Source organism: Manis pentadactyla, chromosome 7 (genome assembly GCF_030020395.1).
Source record: "Manis pentadactyla isolate mManPen7 chromosome 7, mManPen7.hap1, whole genome shotgun sequence".
Lineage (NCBI taxonomy): Eukaryota > Metazoa > Chordata > Mammalia > Pholidota > Manidae > Manis > Manis pentadactyla.
This window is the reverse complement of record NC_080025.1, coordinates 29,707,892-29,731,374: the sequence shown is the minus strand read 5'-3', so window position 1 is coordinate 29,731,374 and position 23,483 is coordinate 29,707,892. Positions and strand designations below refer to the sequence as shown.

Genomic DNA, 23,483 nt, shown 5'->3' with positions numbered 1-23,483 from the left:
GGTCAGACCCGGCTTTACCTCTTAGCAGGTGACATGTTATTCCCTGTGCCAAACCCTCATGATGATGCAGGTCTATTGTAAGTCTTAGTAGAGTCTATTCAAGAGTATCAATAAGAACAGGAAATAAGGGGTGGCAGAAAGATAAGCTTTCCCCCAGTATCTCAAAATACTTGCCTAAAATCCAGCTGTGGAGACACTCTACCCTACTTTCCTTTCATTTAGTGTGGCTACAGTGGGTTTAGTACAGCTTGTTGATCAGAACTGAGCTCAGATTCTGGCTCTACCACTTGGTGGGTGGTGTGAGTTTGGAAAAATTACTTCACATTCATGGGCCTCCGCTTCCTCCTCTGTAAAATGGGACTAATAACTGTACCCAGTGTTGTGAGGATTCCAGAGTCAATGTAAGTAAAGTGCCTTTAGCACTGTTGTTCATGAACTAGCAATCTCATATATGAGATTTCTATTATCAAAAACATTGCCAAATCAGGATTAATCCCTTTGAATCACATGATATTCTGGTGAGAAACCAAAGGTGAACCTATGTTGGAGTAGGTTCCTCTTTCACTGGTGGTAGATGTGTGCTAAGCAGTAAATAGCACCAGAACCTCTTGAATACATGTGGAAGTTAGTTCTTAATAAATATTCATGTTTCTGGTGTATGAGGTCCTAATAGCCATCCTAATAAAGTTTACAGAAATCAGTTGGAAAGGATCTTAAAAGAATTTGGTCCAGTAGTTACCATACACCAGTGAATAAATTGACTATGCCATAAAGACTTAAAAAATTCTCAGGCCCTACCCTCGGAGGTTTTGATTTTGCAAGTCCTGAAGTGGGCTTTTACAGTCTACCTGTCTTTAAAGCTTCAGAAATACCTCTGATGCAAAGCCCAGGTTGTTGAAGGTCCAAGGTATTGACACCTGACCAAGTTTTGGGCCAGTCTGAGACCCAAACTCCCTTATAACTCTTAAGACTCCATTTTTTTTGTACCATGACCTATTTCTAGCAGTTGTGTGTAGGTTTAGATTTTGAGCTTTTCTTGAGCATAGCAGGGTTGTTAAATAAAATTTATCCAGCCAGACCAGACAATACTATTTGTTATTTTCTCCATAATGGCTTCCTTCATACAGTACCCCTTGATTTCTTTTGCCCAGATACCTTCTGCATCCTCTCTACTTAAGACAGATCTTTTCTTCTTTCCAACTTTTCATATAAAATCATTCCTTTGTAGCCTGGTATCATTCAAAATTATTGAATTTTGACTGTTTCCCTATAATTCTAGGGTCCCTGATAAAAGTCAGTTTTAGAACTGGAAGGAGTCTTAGGTATTAATTAATATGACTTCCTCATTTTTCCAGATGATGAACATTTCTCTAAGGCCACAGGCTAGCAAAATCCTAATACTAATTTTCTGCCTCCAATTCAAGTTTGCTAAAAAATACACATATGCCAACATAAAATAGTCTCTCCTGTTCTCCATCCCATTTACGCTCAACTTTTTCTTATTTTTCAGAATCTTTTATCTCCGTATCTTTGCCACTGATTCTCTGTCCTAGATTTTTCATTTTTATTACATGGCAACTTCTCTTGTCATATTATCCAATATGGATTCTCAAGAAAAGCAAATGGTCTGGTAATGTTACCCCTTTCCTTTATCTACCCTATCAACAGTAGATCTTGCCTAATATGGCATTGGAATTCTCATTTTGCTAATTTCAGCAAGGTAGTCTGGTGTTTGAGTCAGCAGCTATAAGATGGGAAGGATAATATGATACCCAAGTTGGGTTTTTCTAGACATGGCTGTTCAAGACTGTTCTTTTTAAACATACTAGTTTTCATTCTAACTGTATGCTACAAAGAAAAAAAATATTCATGGCTTCTGTCCAGTATCAGAAGCATTCATAAATTCAAATGAACTCAAGAGCCATCCTGATCAATGGGAATGAGAATGTTCTAGACAGCAGTAGGTTTCTAGAGAAATAGGAGATGTCAGTGGAGAGGGATTTCTCTCAAAAAGGTATGTGGCTTGACGGGGATGGGGGCAGTTGGGTAAAAAATCTCTGACATTCATGTAAGAGCCTCCGGAATTTCTTATGCTCTGCTCGTATCCTGCCCCCGCTGCCCTGAGAATCACCATCACCCTGTTCTGACACGGCAGGACAGAATCTTGAAAGCCCAGAATCTCAGATCAAAGTCTGGGATTATTCTATAGACTCTGAAACCCTGTGGCTGTGGGGAGTCAGAGCCAGTTCAGAAGCACTCCTCAGAGGGCCATCCAGCAAAAACAAAATGAATACACAAACAAGTCCGCCCTGCTAAAAAGGACCGGGCTTATCATCCAATCCAGGCACCCCCCCACCGCCCCTTCCCAGAGATTCAGGTACCTCTCTTGTCCTTTCCCCTTCAAACTCCTCCCCTGACTGGACTCACCTCGCTTGGCAGTTCACACCACCACGTAAATCCCCATTACTAGAGAAACTGGCTTAATGCTGCTAATCTAAATGTTTCTGTTTTTGAAGGAGGGTAAAAAATGATAGCCACTAGGATAGAGAAGACTTCCTGAGCTAGTTTTTAAGAGATCAGAAAGAGAAACAGGAAGACAGGATGGATTTTGGACTTGGATAGTAGAATCAGGGAGCTCAAGTAAATTAGTTAGATTAGATCTAATCTAAATTTAAGCTTAAGGCAATGTTCTGTGCCCAGAACCAACTGGAAATGCTCTTCAGACTACAATTTCTCACCATGTAATCATTGGAACTCATGGCATTGACCTAAGCCCTTTTAATCTGGGTATTCATAAATTTTAATTTAATACTTGGAAAAATCAGGTTATGTGATTATTCTCACTTTATTGATGCAGAAACTAACAGTCAGAGAAAATAACTGCCTAATCCAAGAAAAATGGGACATAGGACACTGGAGTCCAGGCCATTAAACCTAAATTAGTAGTTTACCACAGACTTTCAAGTACCAGAGCAGAGAACAGCATTAAGAAATCTTGCCCTGACTCTGCCCAGTTTAGGATTTCTGGAAGTAGGTTTCAGACTTCATTTCCAAAAAAAAATGGTGACCACAAATCTCTCTCAATTTCTGTATTCCAAAAGCCATTTTATGGTGAATATTGACAGGTAACCATCCTCAGTGAGGTGGTTATAGCTTCAGAGATAACAAAAAGAAAACCATGGCAGGGCTGGTTGTGTACCTCCACCCGTGTACACCTCCGTGGAAGAGACGAAGTCTTCATACAGAGCTCCTAATCCTTTCACTCTCTCCAGCCATGGAGACTAAAATCACATCCACCTGAACAGATACTGCAGTTATCCTCCACTTTCTAAGGACACAACAGAGGCAAAGCCAGTGTCCTTACACACCACTTCACAGTCAGACACAGTGGCCACTAAGTGAGGGAGAAAGCAGGTCAGTGGGCAGCATAAAGCTCATTCTCTCTGGCCCAGTGATTACTTCCGTGTGCCTGTAAAGGACCTCCTTACAGTCACAGAAGGAATTACAGGAGAATTCCATTTTCTAGTTGGTGTTTTGCCAACCACAGCATCTTTCACCTCTTTCACTTTCCTTAGCACAAGGGACAAGATCAGAAAATTGTAAAATTTTTAAATTGATGGAACAAAGGAAATGAAGTGCAAAGAGAGGCCAAGAGGGAATTTGAGTATGCGAAAAGGCATATGCGGGCTCATAATTAAATGGAGAGAAAGGTCGCTCTCTGGAGAGGCTTTGCACAATTGGATACTGGGCCCTGCTGAGCATTAGAACACCTTTCCTGGAACATTTCATTGGAATGGCATTTTGGAAGGCCGTACTCTTTCCTGGAAAAGTTCCTCCCAGTAGTCCCTTCTAGATGCTTATTTTATCTCAAACAAAGGTATCAAAGGACCTGATGTGGGAGTTTGCACAGATACCCAAAACGAGATACAGGGCACAGGGCTAAGACCACAGGTCACAGAATTCTACCTCTGCTACTCACTAACTTACTACACAATCACGTTAGCTGGCTTCACTGGCCAAACTGCTGGACATCCATTACTGGATTCAAGGATACTACCTTGAATTATTGAGAAGAAACCATTTAAATTGCCTAACACGTAGAAGGCACTCAATATATGGTTATTATTATTATTACTGCATGGGATGTCCCCCAAATAACCTGGAAATTATATCTCTCTGATAAATATAATTAGGCATTATTATACCAAATATTTAGTATTTAACTTATATTTAAATATATAACTCCTCTATTAATAATATAATCTTTATTTGTAGTTCTACTTTCAGTAACTCAAAGTGCTTCTACTTTTACAAACACATTTACATTCATAACATCGTGGACTGTAGGTAGCAAGCAAAGTTATGATTTCTAATTTGCAGATAAATATTCTTGGGCAAGAATAAGATAAATAACTTCTCTCAAAGTCAGTGCAGTGCCTGGAATGTCAATCTAGATCTCTCAGTCCTTTTGCAGTTCAAGTAGAAGTCGAATCTTATTTCTTGGGGCATTCTAGCTTTCCTCAATTTTTTTTTCTATTTCTGATCCTAATATATGTGAGGCCAGGGGGAAAGAGCCAAGATTCAACACCAATTTATAAGGTTACCTTTTGGTTTTGTTCAACAAATAGAGACGTCAGAAAGGTGCACAAGCCTGGCACCAAACAGCCTTGGGTGATAAATCCAAGCTTTAATTCAGCACAGCAGATAATGTTGTCTCCAGCATTCTATTTCCAGCTGGGAATCTTTGGCAGGAAAACCTGTTTCATGGTAGAAAGTAGGTCAAACGTTAGAAATAAATATAATTCGAGAAAGTTCTTTCTGGAGGGATGCCTTTTAAAATTTATCTTACTTGAAAGCATTTATGGTGCTCAGGTCAGAAGAAATGTTCAGAACAAATTAATTCAGTATTTAAAAGTGGTTAGTGATCAACCGCTCCACTTAAAAAAAAAAACATAGTCTTGCAAAATCAGGTCAAATGGCTTAGATCTCTGAATCTAATTTATGCCCAAATTTACAATCTTTTACTTGTTTGTTTTTATTGAGGTACAAATTGACACACGTTATATCAGTTTCATGTATACAAGATACTGATTTGATATTTGTATATATTGTGAAATGATCACCACAGTAAGTCTAGTTAACAACAACCATCCCCACAGTAGTTAACATACATTTTTCTTGTGATGAGAACCTTAAAGATCTACTCTCTTAGCAACTTTCATATATACAATAAAGTATTATTAACTATAGTCACCATATTGTATATTACACCTTGCCATGACTTACGTATTCTGTAAGTTTGTACATTTTGACCCCTTCACCTATTTTGCCCACCTCCCCATCCCCACCTCTAGCAACCACCAATCTGTTCTCTGTATCTAAGTACAAGTTCCTTTTTCAGTAGGTTACACATATGAGATCATAAGGTATTTGACTTTTTTGTCTGATTTGGTTTACTTAGCATATTGCCCTTAAGGTTCATCCATATGGCAAGATTTCCTTCTTTTGTATGACTGAATAATATTCCATTATATATATGTAATATACATACACACACACTATTTTTATCCATTCACCCATTGATGGACACTTAGGTTGCTTCCATGTTTTGGCTATTGTAAATAATGCTGCAGTGAACATGAGAGTGCATGTATCTTTTTGCATCAGTGCTTTGATTTTCTTTGGGTAAACATCCATGAGTGGAATTGCTGAATCATATGGTAAGTAGTCCATTTTTAATTTTTTGAGGAGCCTCCACAAATTTACATTCCCATCAACAGTGCCCAAAGGATTCCCTTTTCTCCACATCCTTGTCAACACTTGTTATATCTCATCTTTTTATTAATATCCATTCTATATTTGTTATAAATTAATTCACCATATATGTGCAGGTTTATTTCTGGGTGCTCTATTCTGTTCTGTTGACCTATGTGTTTGTTTTTATACCAATACCATACTGTTTTGATTACTACAGCTTTGTAGTATAGCTTGAAGTCAGGAATTGTGACGTCTCCAGCTTTGTTCTTTTTTTTCAAGATTGCTTTGTCTCTCCAGTGTCTTCTGTGCTTCGACACAAATTTTAGGTTTGTTCTATGTGAAAAATACCACTGGAATTTTGATAGAGATTGCACTGAAATCTATGGATAGTTTTGGGTAGTATGGATATTTTAACAATATTAATTCTTCCAATCCAAGAGTATGGAATAAGTTTCCATTTATTAATGTCTTTCTTCCATCTCATGCACCAGTGTCCTTTTTTCTTTTTCGGTTTTAGAGATATGCATATTTTTAATTTTGGTATAATTTACAGTCACATAAGCAATATTGTGGTTACTAGATTACCCCCATGATCAAGTCCTTACCACATACCCCATTACAGTTACTGTCTATCAGCATAGTAAGATGCTATAAAGTCACTGCTTGTCTTCTCTGTGCTATACTGCCTTCCCCATGCCCCCCACCACATTATGTGTGCTAATCATATTGCCCCTTATTCCCCCTTACTCTTCCCTTCCCCAACCCTCCCCAGTCCCTTTCCCTTGGTAATTGTTAGTCCATTCTTGGGTTCTGTGAGTCTGCTGCTGTTTTGTTCCGTTCCTTCAGTTTTGCTTTGTTCTTATACTCCACAGATGAGTGAAATCATTTGATACTGGTCTTTCTCCGCCTGGCTTATTTCATAGAGCATAATACCCTCTAGCTCTACCCATGTTGTAGGTTTTGTTTTCTTCTTATGGCTGAATAATATACCATTGTGTATATGTACCACCTCTTCTTTATCCATTCATCTACTGATGGACACTTAGGTTGCTTCCATTTCTTGGCTATTGTAAATAGTGCTGCGATAAACATAGGGGTGCATGTGTCTTTTTCAAATTGGGCTGCTGCATTCTTAGGGTAAATTCCTAGAAGTGGAATTCCTGGGTCAAATGGTACTCCTATTTTTCGTTTTTTGAGGTACCTCCATGTTGCTTTCCACAATGGGTGAACTCCACCAGTGTCTTATAGTTTTCATTGCACAGGTCTTTCACCGTCTTGGTCTTTCATCACTCTTTTTGATGCAACTGTAAATGCAATTGCATTTTCTTACTTTCTGACAGTTTATTAGGGTATAGAAATGCAAAAAATTTTTGTATATTGACTCTGTACCCTGCAACTTTACTGAATTCATTTATTAGCTCTAACAGTTTTTAATAGAGTCTTTAAGGTTATTTCTACATGGTATCATGTCATCTGCAAATAGTGACGGTTCTACTTCCTCCTTTCCTATTTGCTTTTTTTTCTTTATTGCCCCATTGCTCTGGCTAAGATTTTCAATACTATGTTGAATGACAGTGGTGAAAATGGGCATTCTCGTCTTGCTCCTGAACTTAGACGAAAACCTTTCAGCTTTTCACAATTGAGTGTGATGTTAGCTGCAGGCCTGTCGTATGTGCCTTTAATATTGTGAGGTGCATTCCCTCTATACACATGTTTTAAGAGTTTTTATCATAAGTAGATATTGAATTCTGCCAAATGCTCTTTTGACATCTATTGAAATGATCATAAAATCTTTAACCTTCATTTAATGTAGTATATCAACTGATTTGCAGATGTCGAACCATCCTGGTATCCTTGAATAAATCCTCCTTGATTGTTGCATATAATCCTTTCAGTGTAACATTGAATTCAGTTTGCCGATATTTTGTTGACAATTCTGTGTGTATATTCATCAGGAATACTGGTCTGTAATTTTTGTTTCTTGTGGCATCCTTCTCTGGTTTTGGTAGCAGGGTAAGACTGGCCTTATAAAATGAGTCTGAAAGTACTCCCTCCTCTTCTATTTTTGGAAGCATTTGAGAAGGATTGGTATTAATTTGAATGTTTGGTAGAATTTACCACTGAAGCTGTCTGGCCCTAGATTTTTGTTTGTTGGGAGTGTTTTGATATCAGTTCAACATTATTAATAGTAATCAATCTGTTCATATTTTCTATTTCTTCCAGATTCAGTCTCACAAGATTGTATGTTTCTAGGAATTTATTCATTTCTTCTAGGTTGTTCCATTTTTAAGCCTGTAACTTTTCACAGTAGTCTTTTATGATTCTTTGTATTTATGAGGTACTGGCTGTAACTTCTGTTTCTGATTATATTTATTGGGCCCTCTGCTTTTTTTTTCTTGGTGAGTCTGGCTAAAGGTTTATCAATTTTATCTTTTCAAAGAACCAGCTCTTAGTTTCACAAGACTATTTAGTCTTTATTTCACTTATTTCTGTTCTGATTTGACAATTTTCTGTAGATTTCAGATTTCTTTCTCTTTATACTTTGTGTTTCTGTGTTTTTGATTTGTCATTACTATGAGGCTTATATAAAATACCATTTATAATAGTTTAAGCTATAACAAGTTTGATTACATTCTACAGCTCTACATTTTTACAGTCACACCTTATTTCTCACATCACAATTTAACTTACCTGTGTATGCCTTAATTATTGTAGTTATAGTTTTACTACTTTTGCCTTTTAACCTTCATACTAGCTTTATGAGTGATAACCTACAACCTTTACAACAGTAGACTTATGAATTTTACTATACATTTACCTTTACCAGTGAGATTTATACTTTCATGTTTTCCTATTAGGAATTCATGCTCTTTCATTTCAGCTTAAAGGAGTCCCTTTAGCATTTCTAGAAAGGCAGCTCTAATGGCGATAAACTCCTTTAGCTTTTACCTGTATGGGAAACTATTTTCCCTTCAATTCCGAATGATGCCTTTGCCGGTTAGAATATTCTTGGTTGGCAGTTTTTTCTTTTAATACTTTGAATATATTCACCCACTCCCTTCTGGTCTGTGAAATTTCTGCAGAAAAAAACTGCTGAAAGTCTTACTGTGGTTCTGTGCGAGTTGGGTTTTTGTTTGTTTCTGCTTTTAAGAGTTTCTCCTTTAACTTTTGACACATTAATTATAACGTGTCCTGGTGTGGGTCTCTTTGGGCTCATCTTATTTGGAACTTTCTTGGCGTCATGTATCTGAATATCTATTTTTTCCTCAGGTTAGGGAAATTTCTAGCCATCATTTATTCAAATAAGTTTTCTTTCCACTTATCTCTCCCTTCTTTTCCTCCTGGGACTCCGTTAATGTGTACATTGGTTCCCTTGATGATGTCCTATAAGTCCTGTAAGCTATCTTCACTCTTTTTCATCATTTTTTTTCTTTTTACTGTCTGATTAGGTGAGTTCCACTATTCAGTCTTCAAGTTCACTGATCCTTTCTTCTGCTTCATGATTTCTATTTGGTACTAACATTCTCTCTTTGTTGAAATTCAACTTTACTCACTTAGTATCCCAAGCTCAGGGAGCATCTTCAACTGCAGTTTTGAAGTGTCAGGTAAATCACTTATCTCTGTTGCATTAACACCTTTTTTCTAAGGTTTTATCTTGTTCTTTCATTTAAAACATATTCCTGTTTCTTCATTTTCCTTGATACTCTATGTTGGTTTCTATGCATTAGATAAAAGAGCCACCTCTCCCACTCTTGAAGTAGTGGCTGCATGGAGGAGATGAACCTTATCATTAAACTCTGCCCTAGCTCAACCTTTGTGATTGTCTAATCAGCCTACTTTATTTTTAGTGGCTCTCAGTAGTCAAGGATGTGCCAAAGCCTGTCAGCATCCAAAAGGGGAGGATCTCAGTCAACACAATTAGATTCAGGCTAACTAGAAGTTAGACCCTCAAGTTAGTGACTTTTAAAGTATTTGAATATAACTTTCTGAATTTACATTCTTAATTGATTAACAATCTCTTAATGTGACTCCAAATTTCATCTACAATTGGCAGAAACTTTTCAAGTGTGAACCCATAAAGTAGTAAGTTCCATCTATGGCTTTAATGAACTAAGTTCACCTAGCTGCATAAACTAAAGGAAGAGGAGACTGGGTAGGATAGAATGTTATACCTTGTTATGGGACTGAAGTATCTGTATGATGACTCTGGTCTTAGAGTGATAGTTCTTGATAGAGAGCACGCTACATAAACAACAAATATGTTCATCAGTGAAGTGACATATCCAATGGCTTTGTAATATAATTCAAATCAGAGTTAAATTGCACTGTTGATAAGCATAATAAAACAACATGTTTTAAAGTTCACTGTTTTACTGTGCTCTAAAAATGTTCCATTTATAACATACACATAAAACGGTACTATTGTTTTAGTGACTTAGAAAACTAAATATATTTAGTCATCTTTTGGTATTAGGAGACTGTTATTCGGGGACCAATTCTTGAGGAGGAAATAAGAATTTCATGTATTTTAGCTTTTAATCTCAAACACATTAATTATAGGAAAAAATGGAGATTGTATTGTTGTCTATAGCTTAAAGTAGTTCATAGACTGTCTTATCCAACATTCTCATTTTACAAATTAAGAACCTACCTCATATTTAAAGTCTATATCATATTTACTCTATTATGCAGAGCTGAAATTCTCAGCTTTCTCTTGCTATCTGTAGTGTCACCTTCAGTGGCATATATTTATTTTTCTCTGAAGGCCACCTGGGTTAGGCACAATGCCATTGCTCAAAGTTCACAGTTAAAGATGGTAACACCAACTTTAGCCATCTTGAAAATACTTGCCAATAATCACATCATACAGAACCATACACAATCTTACTGGAAGAGCTGGAGAAAAACCCCAATAAATGCTACAAACAGGATTCACAAGTTACAAATGGCATCTTTATTTTTGAGGTACAGAGGCATTACTTACAATGGTGCTATCTGAACAGTTATCAGGTTTTGCATGCTTGCTTTTAAAATTTAGGTAGCTATTATCCATATAAACTTCAGAAAAGTATGTGGAAAAGCACATCGACAATCAGAGGCCTCTATTTTCAGTTCTTTTTTCAAGTACCTGCAGTCTCAAGAATCTGCAGAAACCTGAAATACATTGAACTTAGTGCAGTAACAGATGACATCTTCTCTTATTTAGTTCCATGATTGGGCTTTATTTTAAAAGAGAAATAAAATTAGCGTTGGAGCATATATAATACAGTGCCAGATTCTTACCTCCTAATGTTTGCAGTATCTTCAGCATGTGGATCACTACACAAAGGGTGGCTATGATCAGGCATGCTTCTGCAGAGTCCACCTCTTTTTCAAAATTAAAGAGCAGCCCTCTGATTCATTACATGGGAAATGTCCTAGTGTTCCCCTTTTGGGTTTTCTTATGGTTCTGTCATAACATTTCCAATAAGAAAGAGAACATACTTGGGAAGGAGTTGTGAGGAAAATGTCTTTACATCAGAATCACAGTCCTGCAAATGCTACAAGAGCTGTGATGGCTGCAGTGGAGGGACCACGGCACAGAGTCTCCAACATAGATGCAAGATTGCTCTAAAATAGGTCCAGTGCATAGTTGTATTTTTCCTATCATCCATAGACATCAATTTATGCCTAGTGATGTATAATCAGGTCTTTTTAGGCAACTGCCTATATATTTATTTGCCTTTCAGGACAGCAAAAAATGGAGGAACTTGGAAGTCTGCTTGGCCCAAGTAAGCAAGCATTGAATATCTGTGGTTCTGAATCTTAAGGTTCTAGAAAATTACTGAAGTGGCTCTTTTAACAAGTTGCAGGAAAGATAAAGATTGTTCTGGATCTGTCATTTTCTGCTTTAATTCTTTGTTAACTTTATAGATCTCTGCTTTAAAAAATTAAAGCTTTTGTGAAAGCATGTTTTTCTGGAAAATATGATTCTTTGAAACCTACATGAGAGGAAGCTGGCTTCGGTCTTACGTGAAAGCTCTCTAGAGGGCTGGCCTTTGCGCATTAGTTTTAGTCTCAACCTTAATGGGATTTCTGTTGTTTTCCTTCATGTTCTTCCTATCAGAAGGCGTATCAGTCTGTAATTCTGTCTGGTAAGAACCCTATTTGGATGGTTAAGTTAAAACCCACTTTAGCTAACCATAACCTTTTGAGATCTCTTAGACTGATAAAATAAAACTGCTCTAAGTAGAGGACTTAGTAAAGAAAATAATCTAAATGTAAGTGTAGGTAAACAGTGAGGTCTGCTTGATATTTGTCAAGGAGAGTTTGTAGGTTAATTACTACATTTCCTTTGGGATTACTTTTTAAAGTTGAGGAAGTCATATTTTCCCCAATTTTTAGTGTCTGGGTAATACTTTTGGAAGAAAAATACATCTTATCAACTTGATGGCTGCAGCTTAGGGAAACTACAAGGAGGAAAATAACTAGCTCTTACCGCAACTCGCCTCAGATCCTCCCATTTCGGGGCAGATCCAGAAATAAAAGTTGTATAGGCCATGTAGCATTGAAATACGCTTTTCACTTCCACAGAAAGAGGAACCCTGGGCAAAGAATGGAGTACCAAAGATGGGAACGGATGATTGATTTAGAGATCGTCATACTTATTTAGTGCACTTAATAGAACCCCTAATGTCCTCTTGAAAAACATCCTTCCCCCACTATTAAGCCATATGGTTAGGTGATGTTGAGACAACTAGCCTAATCTGAGGGATGGGCCTGGAGCTCAGATCTAATCAATCATAGTGATATGAAGAAATACAAATGTTAATGCTAAAAATAATTTTTAAAATACTAAAGATGAAGTTCAGCATAAAATAAAAACATTCTATTATTTAAAAAGATATATAGCATTTAATAATTATGACTTATATAAAATAGCTTCTACATACATGAAGAAAAAATTGACAAAACTAAAGAGATAAAATGATGGCCACTGTAATGAGAGATTTCAATACATCTCTCTCAATTATTGATAGATCAAGCAGAAAAAAGTCATCAAGCATTATATTTATAAACTCTACAGACATTTAGGGTGTCTAATATTTTTAGAACTGCATTAAGGAATAACTGACAAATATAATGGTGAGATATTTAAAATTTCCAATGTGATGGTTTGATATGCATATACAATGTAAACGGATTCCTCCTATTGAGTTAATTAACCCATCTATCACTTCACATACGTACCTCTTTTATTGGGCTGAGAACATTTAAGAGCTACTCTCTTAGCCAATTTCTGTAATACAGTGTTATCAATTACTATGTTATACATTAGATCCTCAGAAATTATCCAACTTGAAAATGAAAGCCTGTACCCTTTTACCAATCTCTCCCTATGTGCTTCACCTCAATCTCTGGCCCTGGCAACCACCTTACTACTTTGTTTCTTTGAGTTTGACTGTTTTTTTTTTAAAGATTCCAGTTGTAAGTGATACCATGCAATATTTATCTTTGGCTTATTTCACTCAGCAAAATGTTCTACAGGTTGATCCATGTAGTCATAAATGACAGGATTTCCTTCTTTTTTAAAGACTTAATAATATTCCATTGTATAGGGAAGTCATATACACTACATTTTCTTTATCCATTTATCCATCAAGGGACACTTAGGTTGTTTACATAACAGGGCTATTGTGAATAACTGATACTTTTCAAGGGCACACAAATATTTATCAAAATCATAAATTACTTGACTAATAAAGAAAGCCTTGACACACTGCCAAAAAAAATCCCACAAAAAAACAGTTGTACAAATTATGATCTCTGATGACAATACAATTAAGTTAGAAGTTAATAACAAAAAAATATATTCTTCAGATTTGGAAATTTAAGAAAACAGATTACTAAAAAAATCTTTTGGGTTTAAAGAAGAAACTATAATGAACTTTTAAAAATATTAGAAATAAATTATGTTGGAAACACTAAATAAGCCAATGGATACAACAAAAGCACTGGACATTAATATTGGAATAAACCCAAAGAAATAAGAAGGAAAGAGACAATAAAAACAAAAGTGCAAAGAATGAAATAGAAAAGATGAAACAGAGAAGATCAACAAAGGCAAAAGCTGGTTCTGTTTGTGTGTGGTGGGTGGCTGGGGGCAGGGGAGACTAATATAATAGGCAAAGCTGTGGTAAAATTTATAGATAAAAAAAGAAGACAAAAATGATTTATGTACTGAATGAAGAAGAAAAATACCTATGGGAAAAAAAGATATAAGAATAAAAAAAGAATACAACAAATAACTAAATGCAACAGCTCTTAAGACGTAGACAGAACAGAGAAATTACTAAAAATATATTTTACCGGAAATCACTCTATAAGAGACAAAAAGCCTGTATGGTCCTATGACTGTTAAAGAAATTGAAGCTGTAGTTTAAAATCTCTAAAATCAAAAACAAGCACATACACAAAGCCACACACCAAACAGAATTTTTTAAACCATCGGTTGTAAATGGTTCTATAGGTAACTTCTTCCACATGTTCAAGCAACAAATAATCCCATCTTTATGAAGTCTTTCAAAGACATTAAAAGAAGGAAATAGTTCTCAACTAATACAACAAAGCCAAACTAATAATTGTACCAAAACTATTAATGTAATTTGCCACATTAAAAAAAAGTGAAAAATTATAATCATCTCAGATGCAGAGAGCATGTCGATGGAAATGTCTTTTCACAGTTAAGAAATACAAGTCATGGTACATTACAAATAGAAGAGAATTACCTTTACTCAATAAAGAGTACCTTTAAAAGAAAAATGACATCTTTAATGGGAAAATAGAATAATTTTCTTTTAAGTGACAAATGATCATACAATGACCACATTTCTTAACATCACATTTGATGTCTCTGTGTGTACAATAAGAAAATAAAGAGTAAATTGTACATATAAGGATTGGAAAGCAGGAAACAACTGTCTTTATTTAAAATAATGTTATTACTTATATAGAAACCCCAATAGCACTACAGAAAATAATTAAAAATACTAGTGGAATTTAGTAATATGATTAGATAGAAGATTAATATACAAATGTCAATTGTTTTTTCATACCATAGCAAAATACTAGAAAACATAATGACAGTATTTCTAGTATCAGAAAATATCAAAATACCTATAAATACAAATGAACATAAAAAAATATACATTTATAAATAAGCATCATATTATCAGTATTCCATGTTTTATATTCTCTAAGGCTGGTTATATGGCTCTTCTGGAGATTATGAGAGCTACATAATAACTATTTATACATTCCTTTCTGCTTTAATTTAGCCATAGTTAGTTTTTGTTGCATGCCACTAGAGAATATGACTTATAAAAGTATAAATTAAAAGTTTACTTTTATGACATTTGATAGCATAGTTATCTTGGATTTTTTTTTTTTGGATTTTTTATTATTTACGACAGATTGTGGAAGAAAAGTTCCTAGGTCAAAGGTTTTGAACTTATTTATTTTTTTTTGAGAGGGCATATCTTATATTTATTGGTCAAATGGTTGTTAACAACAATAAAATTCTGTATAGGGGACTCAATGCACAATCATTAATCAACCCCAAGCCTAATTCTCAACAGTTTCCAATCTTCTGAAGTATAACGAACAAGTTCTTACATGGTGAACAAATTCCTACATAGTGAATAAGTTACATGGTGAGCAGTACAAGGGCAGTCATCACAGAAGCTTTCGGTTTTGTTCATGCATTATGAACTATAAACAGTCAGTTCAAATATGAATATTCATTTGATTTTTATACTTGATTTATATGTGGATACCACATTTCTCTCTTTATTATGATGATTTTTAATAAAATGCTGAAGTGGTAGGTAGATGCAAGATAAACGGAGAAAACATAGTTTAGTGTTGTAAGAGAGCAAATGTAGATGATCAGGTGTGTGCCTGTAGACTATGTGTTAATTAGAGCTATACAAGGGCAATAAAACATCCACGGATGCAGAAGATTTCTCTCAAAACGGGGGGAGAGGTTCTAAGCCTCACCTCTGTTGATCCCCAATTTCTCACCTGATGGCCCCCCTGCGACTGTGCCTGTCTTAGGTTGTTCCTCCCTTGAGGAATCTTACCCGTCTCTGGCTAACCAGTCATCTTCCGGGGCCATACAGGGAGATGTAAAGTTGGTAAGTGAGAAAGAAGACATATTGTTTGAAAAGGTTAGCTTTTTACTTCTTTGCAGATTTATGCCCTGTGGCTTCTATGCCCAGCATTTGTCTTGGGGTATCTTTAGCACTTGGAGGAATTATGATACTTGATAAATTCGATATGAGGCACAAATTCTATTTAAGGGTTGTAATTAGGAAGGAAAAAGAAAAGCTATAGAGGTAGCAGATGGAAGAAAACATGGGAAAATTGATTATTTCTTTGACATATCTTCTTGTAGAGTAATTTAAGCATGTATAGGTTTTAAACTACTAATTAAATTGCACACACACATTAACATAATAGGAATACATTTACATAACCAAAGAAGATCTATAATTACCAGCCATCTCCACTGAGGCCAAGAAAACCAGTTAGGCACCCTAGGCATTTGTGAAAATTTGTCTATGATATGATGGATATTGTCTGACTGTACCTGAACAGTCTGAGAGAAATCAGACAAATTAAAACAGCCCATTCCTGGGAACTGTTCACATCCCATATGTTCTTTTAACAGTAGGTAGCCTGTAGTTGTAAGAGTTTGGAGCGCTACAATTTGCACTTCTCCTAATTCTTGGTTGAGCTCCAACAGTGTAGATCCAGTCAAATTTGATGTTTTGCTGCATGCACAGGCCAGCTTAGATATCTCCTTCTTCATTCCAATGGCAAGTCCAGGAACTGGTGGGATGAATGCAGCTACAACTGCAGCATTGCCTGGATCTTTGTTGAGGTTTCTTGATGGCCATCTTCTGGTATGACTCTTCCAGAGAGTGCTGATGTTGGAAGTTCTTCTTCATATCGTATCTTAGTTCATTTTCTGGGTAGCCAAATTAGGCTTTGATCCTCTGTATAAACACAAACAGACCCTTTGCCCACACTTTGATATGCCCCTTATACCATTGTGTAGAACTAATTGGAGGTCACCACACAGGAACTGCTTTTTTTTTTTTTTTAAGAGAAAGGAATATTATCAGATAAGTGTACCTCCATAGCTGATCATCTGACCCCCTTTAAGTGATCAAAATTAAGGATATTTAAAGCATGCATTAATCGTTGATTTATAGTTAGTTTTATCCTATCATGGAGTAATCCCACTTTTCTTTCTTTTTTTTTGTATCTTTAATCTACACTGACATGAATAATATTATGTTTACTAGGCTCTCCCCTATACCAGGTCCCCCCTATAAACCCCTTTACAGTCACTGTCCATCAGCATAGCTAAATGTTGTAGAATCATTACTTGTCTTCTCTGTGTTGTACAGCCCTCCCCTTTCTCCTACCCCCCCATGCATGCTGATCTTAATACCCCTCTTCTTCCTCCCCCCCCTTATCCCTCCCTACCCACCCATCCTCCCTAGTCCCTTTCCCTTTGGTACCTGTTAGTCCATTCTTGGGTTCTGTGATTCTGCTGCTGTTTTGTTCCTTCAGTTTTTCCTTTGTTCTTATACTCCACAGATGAGTGAAATCATTTGGTATTTCTCTTTTCTCTGCTTGGCTTATTTCACTGAGCATAATCCCCTCCAGCTCCATCCATGTTGCTGCAAATGGTAGGATTTGCTCTCTTCTTATGGCTGAGTAGTATTCCATTGTGTATATGTACCACATCTTCTTTATCCATTCATCTATCAATGGACATTTAGGTTGTTTCCAATTCTTGGCTATTGTAAATAGTGCTGCGATAAACATAGGGGTGCATTGGTCTTTCTCAAACTTGATTGCTGCGTTCTTAGGGTAAATTCCTAGGAGTGCAATTCCTGGGTCAAATGGTTAAGTCTGTTTGGAGCATTTTGATGAACCTCCATACTGCTTTCCACAATGGTTGAACTAACTTACATTCCCACCAGCAGTGTAGGAGGGTTCCCCTTTCTCCACAGCCTCGCCAACATTTGTTGTTCTCTGTCTTTTGGATGGCAGCCATCCTTACTGGTGTGAGGTGATACCTCATTGTAGTTTTAATTTGCATTTCTCTGATAATTAGTGATGTGGAGCATCTTTTCATGTGTCTGTTGGCCATCTGTATTTCTTTTTTGGACAACTGTCTGTTCAGTTCCTCTGCCCATTTTTTAATTGGGTTATTTGTTTTTTGTTTGTTGAGGCTTGTGAGCTCTTTATATATTCTGGACATCAAGCCTTTATCGGATGTGTCATTTTCAAATATATTCTCCCATACTGTAGGGATCCTTTTTGTTCTATTGATGGTGTCTTTTGCTGTACAGCTTTTCAGCTTAATATAGTCCCACTTACTCATTTTTGCTGTTGTTTTCCTAGCCCGGGGAGATCTGTTCAAGAAGAGGTCACTCATGTTTATGTCTAAGAGGTTTTTGCCTATGTTTTCTTCCAAGAGTTTAATGGTTTCATGACTTACATTCAGGTCTTTGATCCATTTTGAGTTTACTTTTGTAAATGAGGTTAGACAATGGTCCAGTTTCATTCTCCTACATGTAGCTGTCCAGTTTTGCCAGCACCAGTATTTTGGATTTTTAAAAAAATAATAAACAAATAACCAAAGAAAGAAAAGTGACAATTTCTGTGTCAGCTATCAAATTTTTGCACAAAATCTTGCAAGATCTTTGTGGCTTATATAACAAATTATTATTTCTTGATATTATTTTGTTTGACTGGGCTCAGCTGGATGATTCTTCTATCCTGTGTGAGTCTGCTTTATATGATTGCATTTAGCTGAAAGAGCTAGTGGGCTAGAAAATCCAAGAGAGGATGCAAGAGTAGTCCAACTGGGCTAGCTGGAGTTGCTGGTGGCAGGATGGACTGCCTCTCCACCAGAGTAGCTGGACTTCATATACAGTGGTTCAGGACTCCAAGAGACCGGCTAGGCTTCTTACGGGCTGGGCCCACAACTGGCCCAGTCACTTTTGCACATTTGATTGATTAAAAAGAGTCAAAAGTCCAGCCCATACAAGGGAAAATAGGCTAGAATTTTGTTAGGAGGAGAATATGTTTAAACATTTGGGAAGAATGGCTAGTAGCCATCTTTTAAAAACAATCTACCACAGTGTGCCATCTGGTCACAAGAATTCACATATTTCACTGTACAAAATACTCTCACTTTCTCCCCCAAGTCTCATGTCTTTAAAGCATCAGCTCTTAAGTTCTGGATCTTGTCAACTACGTTAGGTGTAGACATGAATGGGGCTTCTCAGGCACAGCACTTTCCCATCTGAAGACCCATGAACCACCTCCTCAACACTCAACAAACCATTATGAGGCAGGAATGGGAAAACTCAACTGATGCTCCCGAGGAAAAGAAACTGGGGTGGGAGGTAATGGAGGCAGCAGACATCCTTAGGCCCCACTACTCCCAACAGTCTTCCAGGAAATCTTCTTAGATAATTTCCCTATGTACATTTCCTGCCTTCTATGTTATTTTTGGTGACATTGTTACCAAAACCCTGCTCTTCCTCCAGTACCCTACAGCAATTTTTCCTCATTGTTTTATGGTCTCTAAGAGAATCCACGTAATGTTTCCAGTCCTTGCCTACCACTAGTTCCAAGGAAAGGCCATATTTTTGGCTTTTACTATGATAGCCCCCCACCTCAAGTACAACTCTTTATATCAGTTACCTCTTTCCACAAAACAAACCATTCTGGAACTGCTGACTTATAGCAATGATACATTATTTCACATGATTTTGTAGGCTGGCTGGTCTCATTCTGTTGTTCTACATTGTTAAATGTGGTCAATCACATGGGTACATTCATCAGGGAGCTTGACTGGGGGCTAGAAAATCCAAGATGACTTTCCACCTGTGACTGTTATCTCAGCTATACGACTGGAGTAGCTGAGAGCTGGCTGGGCCTTCTCCTCAGCAAGCTAGTGTCACTTTTTCTATGATGGCTTAGGGATTCAAGACAGTGAAACTGCCTGTCATCTACAACTAGCCAAGCATCACCTCTGCCACATTTTACTTATCAAATCAAGCCAGTTTGGCCCATATTCAGAGGAAGGAGAAAGAGATTCCATCTTTTATTGAGAGGAGCAGCGCAAATGTACTGTAAGGGAAGGAAATGTTAACAGCTGTTATTACGGGAATATCTACCACAATTACAGATTGTGACAATTGCTTTAAAGGAAACACAATGGAGTAATGATAGAGAAGGATTGACAGACACTAATTCAGAGAGCTTGGAGAGGCAAGGACTCTCTAAGTGCTGAAGGAGGGGAATAAATTGGTCATATAAAGTTAGGGGATGGGCTCCTGAGCAAAAAGAACAAATCAATAAAGTGGTCTTTACAGAAATGTGGGAGAGACAGAGTAATAACTTGAATAAGGTGGTGATAGTGGAGACGAATTGGCAGAAACAGAATTAGGATTTATTTAGGAGACAAAAATGATGACATTGAAGCTAATGTTCATAGGGTCTGAGAAGGAGGGTATCAAAGGCAATGCCTGGTTTTTAGCTGTAAGCTGTGATAATGAGGTCCCATTTACTGAAACAGAAAATTCTAGAAATGCTGTTTTCTTTCTTGCTTTAATTTTTTTATTTGCCTTATGAGATGGAAAGGGACCATAAGATCATGAATTTACTTTTGAAAATGTTGAGTCTGAGGAGCCTTTGAAACACTAGGGTACAAAATCCAATAGGCAATTATATGTGTGAATGTGGAGTTGTAGAGAATGTCTGATGAAGCATATAGACTTAGAGTCATAAGACTACATATGTGATTGGCAAAATTCTACATGGATGCTGCCAACATTTACCATTTAAAAATTTTCATTCATTATCTTGATAAGGACATGCAATAACCTACATTAGTCTCTGAAAATACAGCAATGAATAAAATATGTCACTTTCTGTAACATCTGATGTTTTCCTCTTTGTCATAATTGGATTGTAATTACTAACCTCTTATTACTAGTTTTAGCACTTTGGCTTTCTTACTGTTTTTTAGAGTAAGGATTCAATACACAAATTATTGAAAAGACAGGCATAGCGATGAAACAGAACTGCTAGCCGCCCATCAACATCAAAATGCTTATTGGCTACCTGATATATTTGTTACGGTGGATCGGACATGTCATAAAGTAAAAAGTACAGAACGTTCAACTGTAAAATGCATGAAGGTTGAGGTGATCCCATATACAATCCTGTATAAGATCAATATGTCATTTCAAATATGTCTGACATATTTAGTGTGTTGTGCTTGTATAACTGCTTAACCATTTGGACAAAATAAAGAAGTTAGTTCCCATTAATAAACAAATTAGTTAATATATATTAAGTAAAATGATTCATTTTATATATATACATTTACTTAATATACATTCAATAAAAATAGTAAATAAATATATATTAAAGAAGTTAGTACACATTAAATATATAAACACATTTTAAAAATATAATAAAGAAGTCTGTACATATTGCACAGAATCAATTCCAGAGAGCTTAACTATAAACATTTCAATATGAAAACATAAAAATGCTAAAGAAATATTTGCTTAATTCTGGATATTTGTCAGGTAAGCAAGAAGCCAAAATGAGAGTTAATTGGCTGAAGTACATATAAATCAAATGCTTCTGTATTAAAGTAAAAACACACACACACAGAAAAAGTCAAAGAATGAAAAAATTATTTACAGCATAAGACACAATAAGGCTAACATAAAAATATATTAAAATATATTAAGGATACTTAAAAGTCGGTAAAACAACAGATGACCATCCTCGTAGAAAGAAGGATGAAAGAAATGAAGACAAATTTCAAAAAGGAATGGAAAACATCCAAGCACACAAAAACTGTTCAATCTTGCTAGGAACCAAAATTGTAGAAACAGTAAGCAGCCACTTAGCCTACTTAAACATCTTTTTATATCAAGTATCCATTTTCCAGTGTTTCACAAAATATTTGACTTGGGCTCTGCTTGTAGAAAGGTAAACTTAATAGAACAAAAATATCAAAAGTGACCTTTTCTGCATCTATTTGAACTTCACATTTCCAATTTTAAGAATTAACAGTAGAATAATAATTATTAAGTACACCAGACTTATGTAAAAAATTATCATCAGATACAATAAAAAAGGGTGTAGAATAACCTATACCACAGGGGGGTCACTAAAATATTAATATATATATATATATATATATATATACACAGAAAAACATCTGGTAAGATAGATTTCAAAATATTTTCAGAGGTTAACTCTGGTAATGCGATTGCTTTTTCTTTTTGCTTATTATTATTTCCTAATTTTCTAAGAATATTATAAGGGTACCTTCCTCACATTAAAAAACAATTCACACATATTTCAAGTTTTAATTTAGAGCTCAAGAGCCAGACGGATACACTTACTCTCCCAGGAAAACGATCTCAGTGTTGATTTCCCCTGACTTGTGGTGGAGAAAATTCCTCAGGAAGGCAGTCACACTGTCCACAGTGATGTTTCCACTCACCACGATGAACCTAGGTGGTAAGTACAGGTGACACGGATCAGCCGAGGAACAGAAGTATCTTCCTGTCAAGGAACTACTTGCCAGGAACTTAGTTTTAAATAAAACGTAAACTTAGGTTTAAATAGGGTCCTGTTTGCATCACCCAGATATGTAAAATAGAAACACTAAGGACTGTATCTGAACAACAGAAAGGAAGCATCAGATTTCGGTAGCATCCAGCTAATTTCATACAGAGTATGGGTCCAAATGTGAAAATTACACATAACTTTCAGGAATATATCCATAACTGTTGGAATTGCTGGATTTTTCAGGTTAGGAAGAACTTAGACTGGACCTGCACATGTGTTATTTCACTTGATTCCTGCATGGCTGATCTAGTCCTTTCTCATCGGGGAACAACTAAGGATCCGAAATGTTCACTGATTTTCCTAAAGTCAAAATAGTAGGACACAGGTGGCCCTGGAAGCTAGGTTATTCCGGTTTATCTTTCACATCTAAAGTTACCTAGTAGTTACAAAAGAGTGAGTCCAGTGGAGAAACACCTAGAGCAAAAATCTATGCAGAAATTTTAACTTTCACGGTGAAAAACAGACATCAATTCCCTCAGGCTTAATATAAAGAATCTATTTTTCCACTTTTTATTAAAGGAAACTGAAACCATGGTTTTAGCCTAAATTAACCTTGAATTTTCCAGACCTTTAATGGCTAATCTAGCATGTATCCTCTACTCACTTCCTGAGACGAATTGGGTCTGACTTTGGCTTATCTAGTTTATTTCACTGTTTTCCATAATTGTTTTTCATTTTTATCATTATTACTGTTATTATTGTTGTTTAACTTTCCTCTTAAAACTCCTAGGTCAGTCTTGGTTTTATCTAATTTCATCCAGTTAAGAGGATATTCCAAGGGAGTATAGCTCCATTGTGTCTCTTTCCTTTACAGCAGATGGAGATTAGGTGGGAAAGAAAAAAAGAAACACTTCAAATTTAAGACCACTCTCTTTTTCTTAGGTTATTTAGCATTTCATAAACCGAATTTTACTGTTTTTGCATTTTACTGATCCTCTGCACAGCTTTTCAGTTTTGAAATCTGCAGTCTTCGTCCTGCCTTTCTACACGCTCCC

The 23,483-nt window shown here is 36.2% G+C and overlaps 1 long non-coding RNA gene across 1 annotated transcript; it reads right to left on the bottom strand.

The window, feature by feature from the left end:
- Window positions 1-3,690: 3,690 nt before the first annotated feature.
- LOC130684437 (uncharacterized) lies at window positions 3,691-22,624 on the bottom strand. The gene is made up of 3 exons (XR_008998717.1): window positions 22,260-22,624; window positions 11,041-11,122; window positions 3,691-4,757 (listed from the first exon to the last, which is right to left on the bottom strand). It is a non-coding gene; the product is annotated as an uncharacterized LOC130684437 (long non-coding RNA).
- Between the last annotated feature and the right edge of the window lie 859 nt (window positions 22,625-23,483).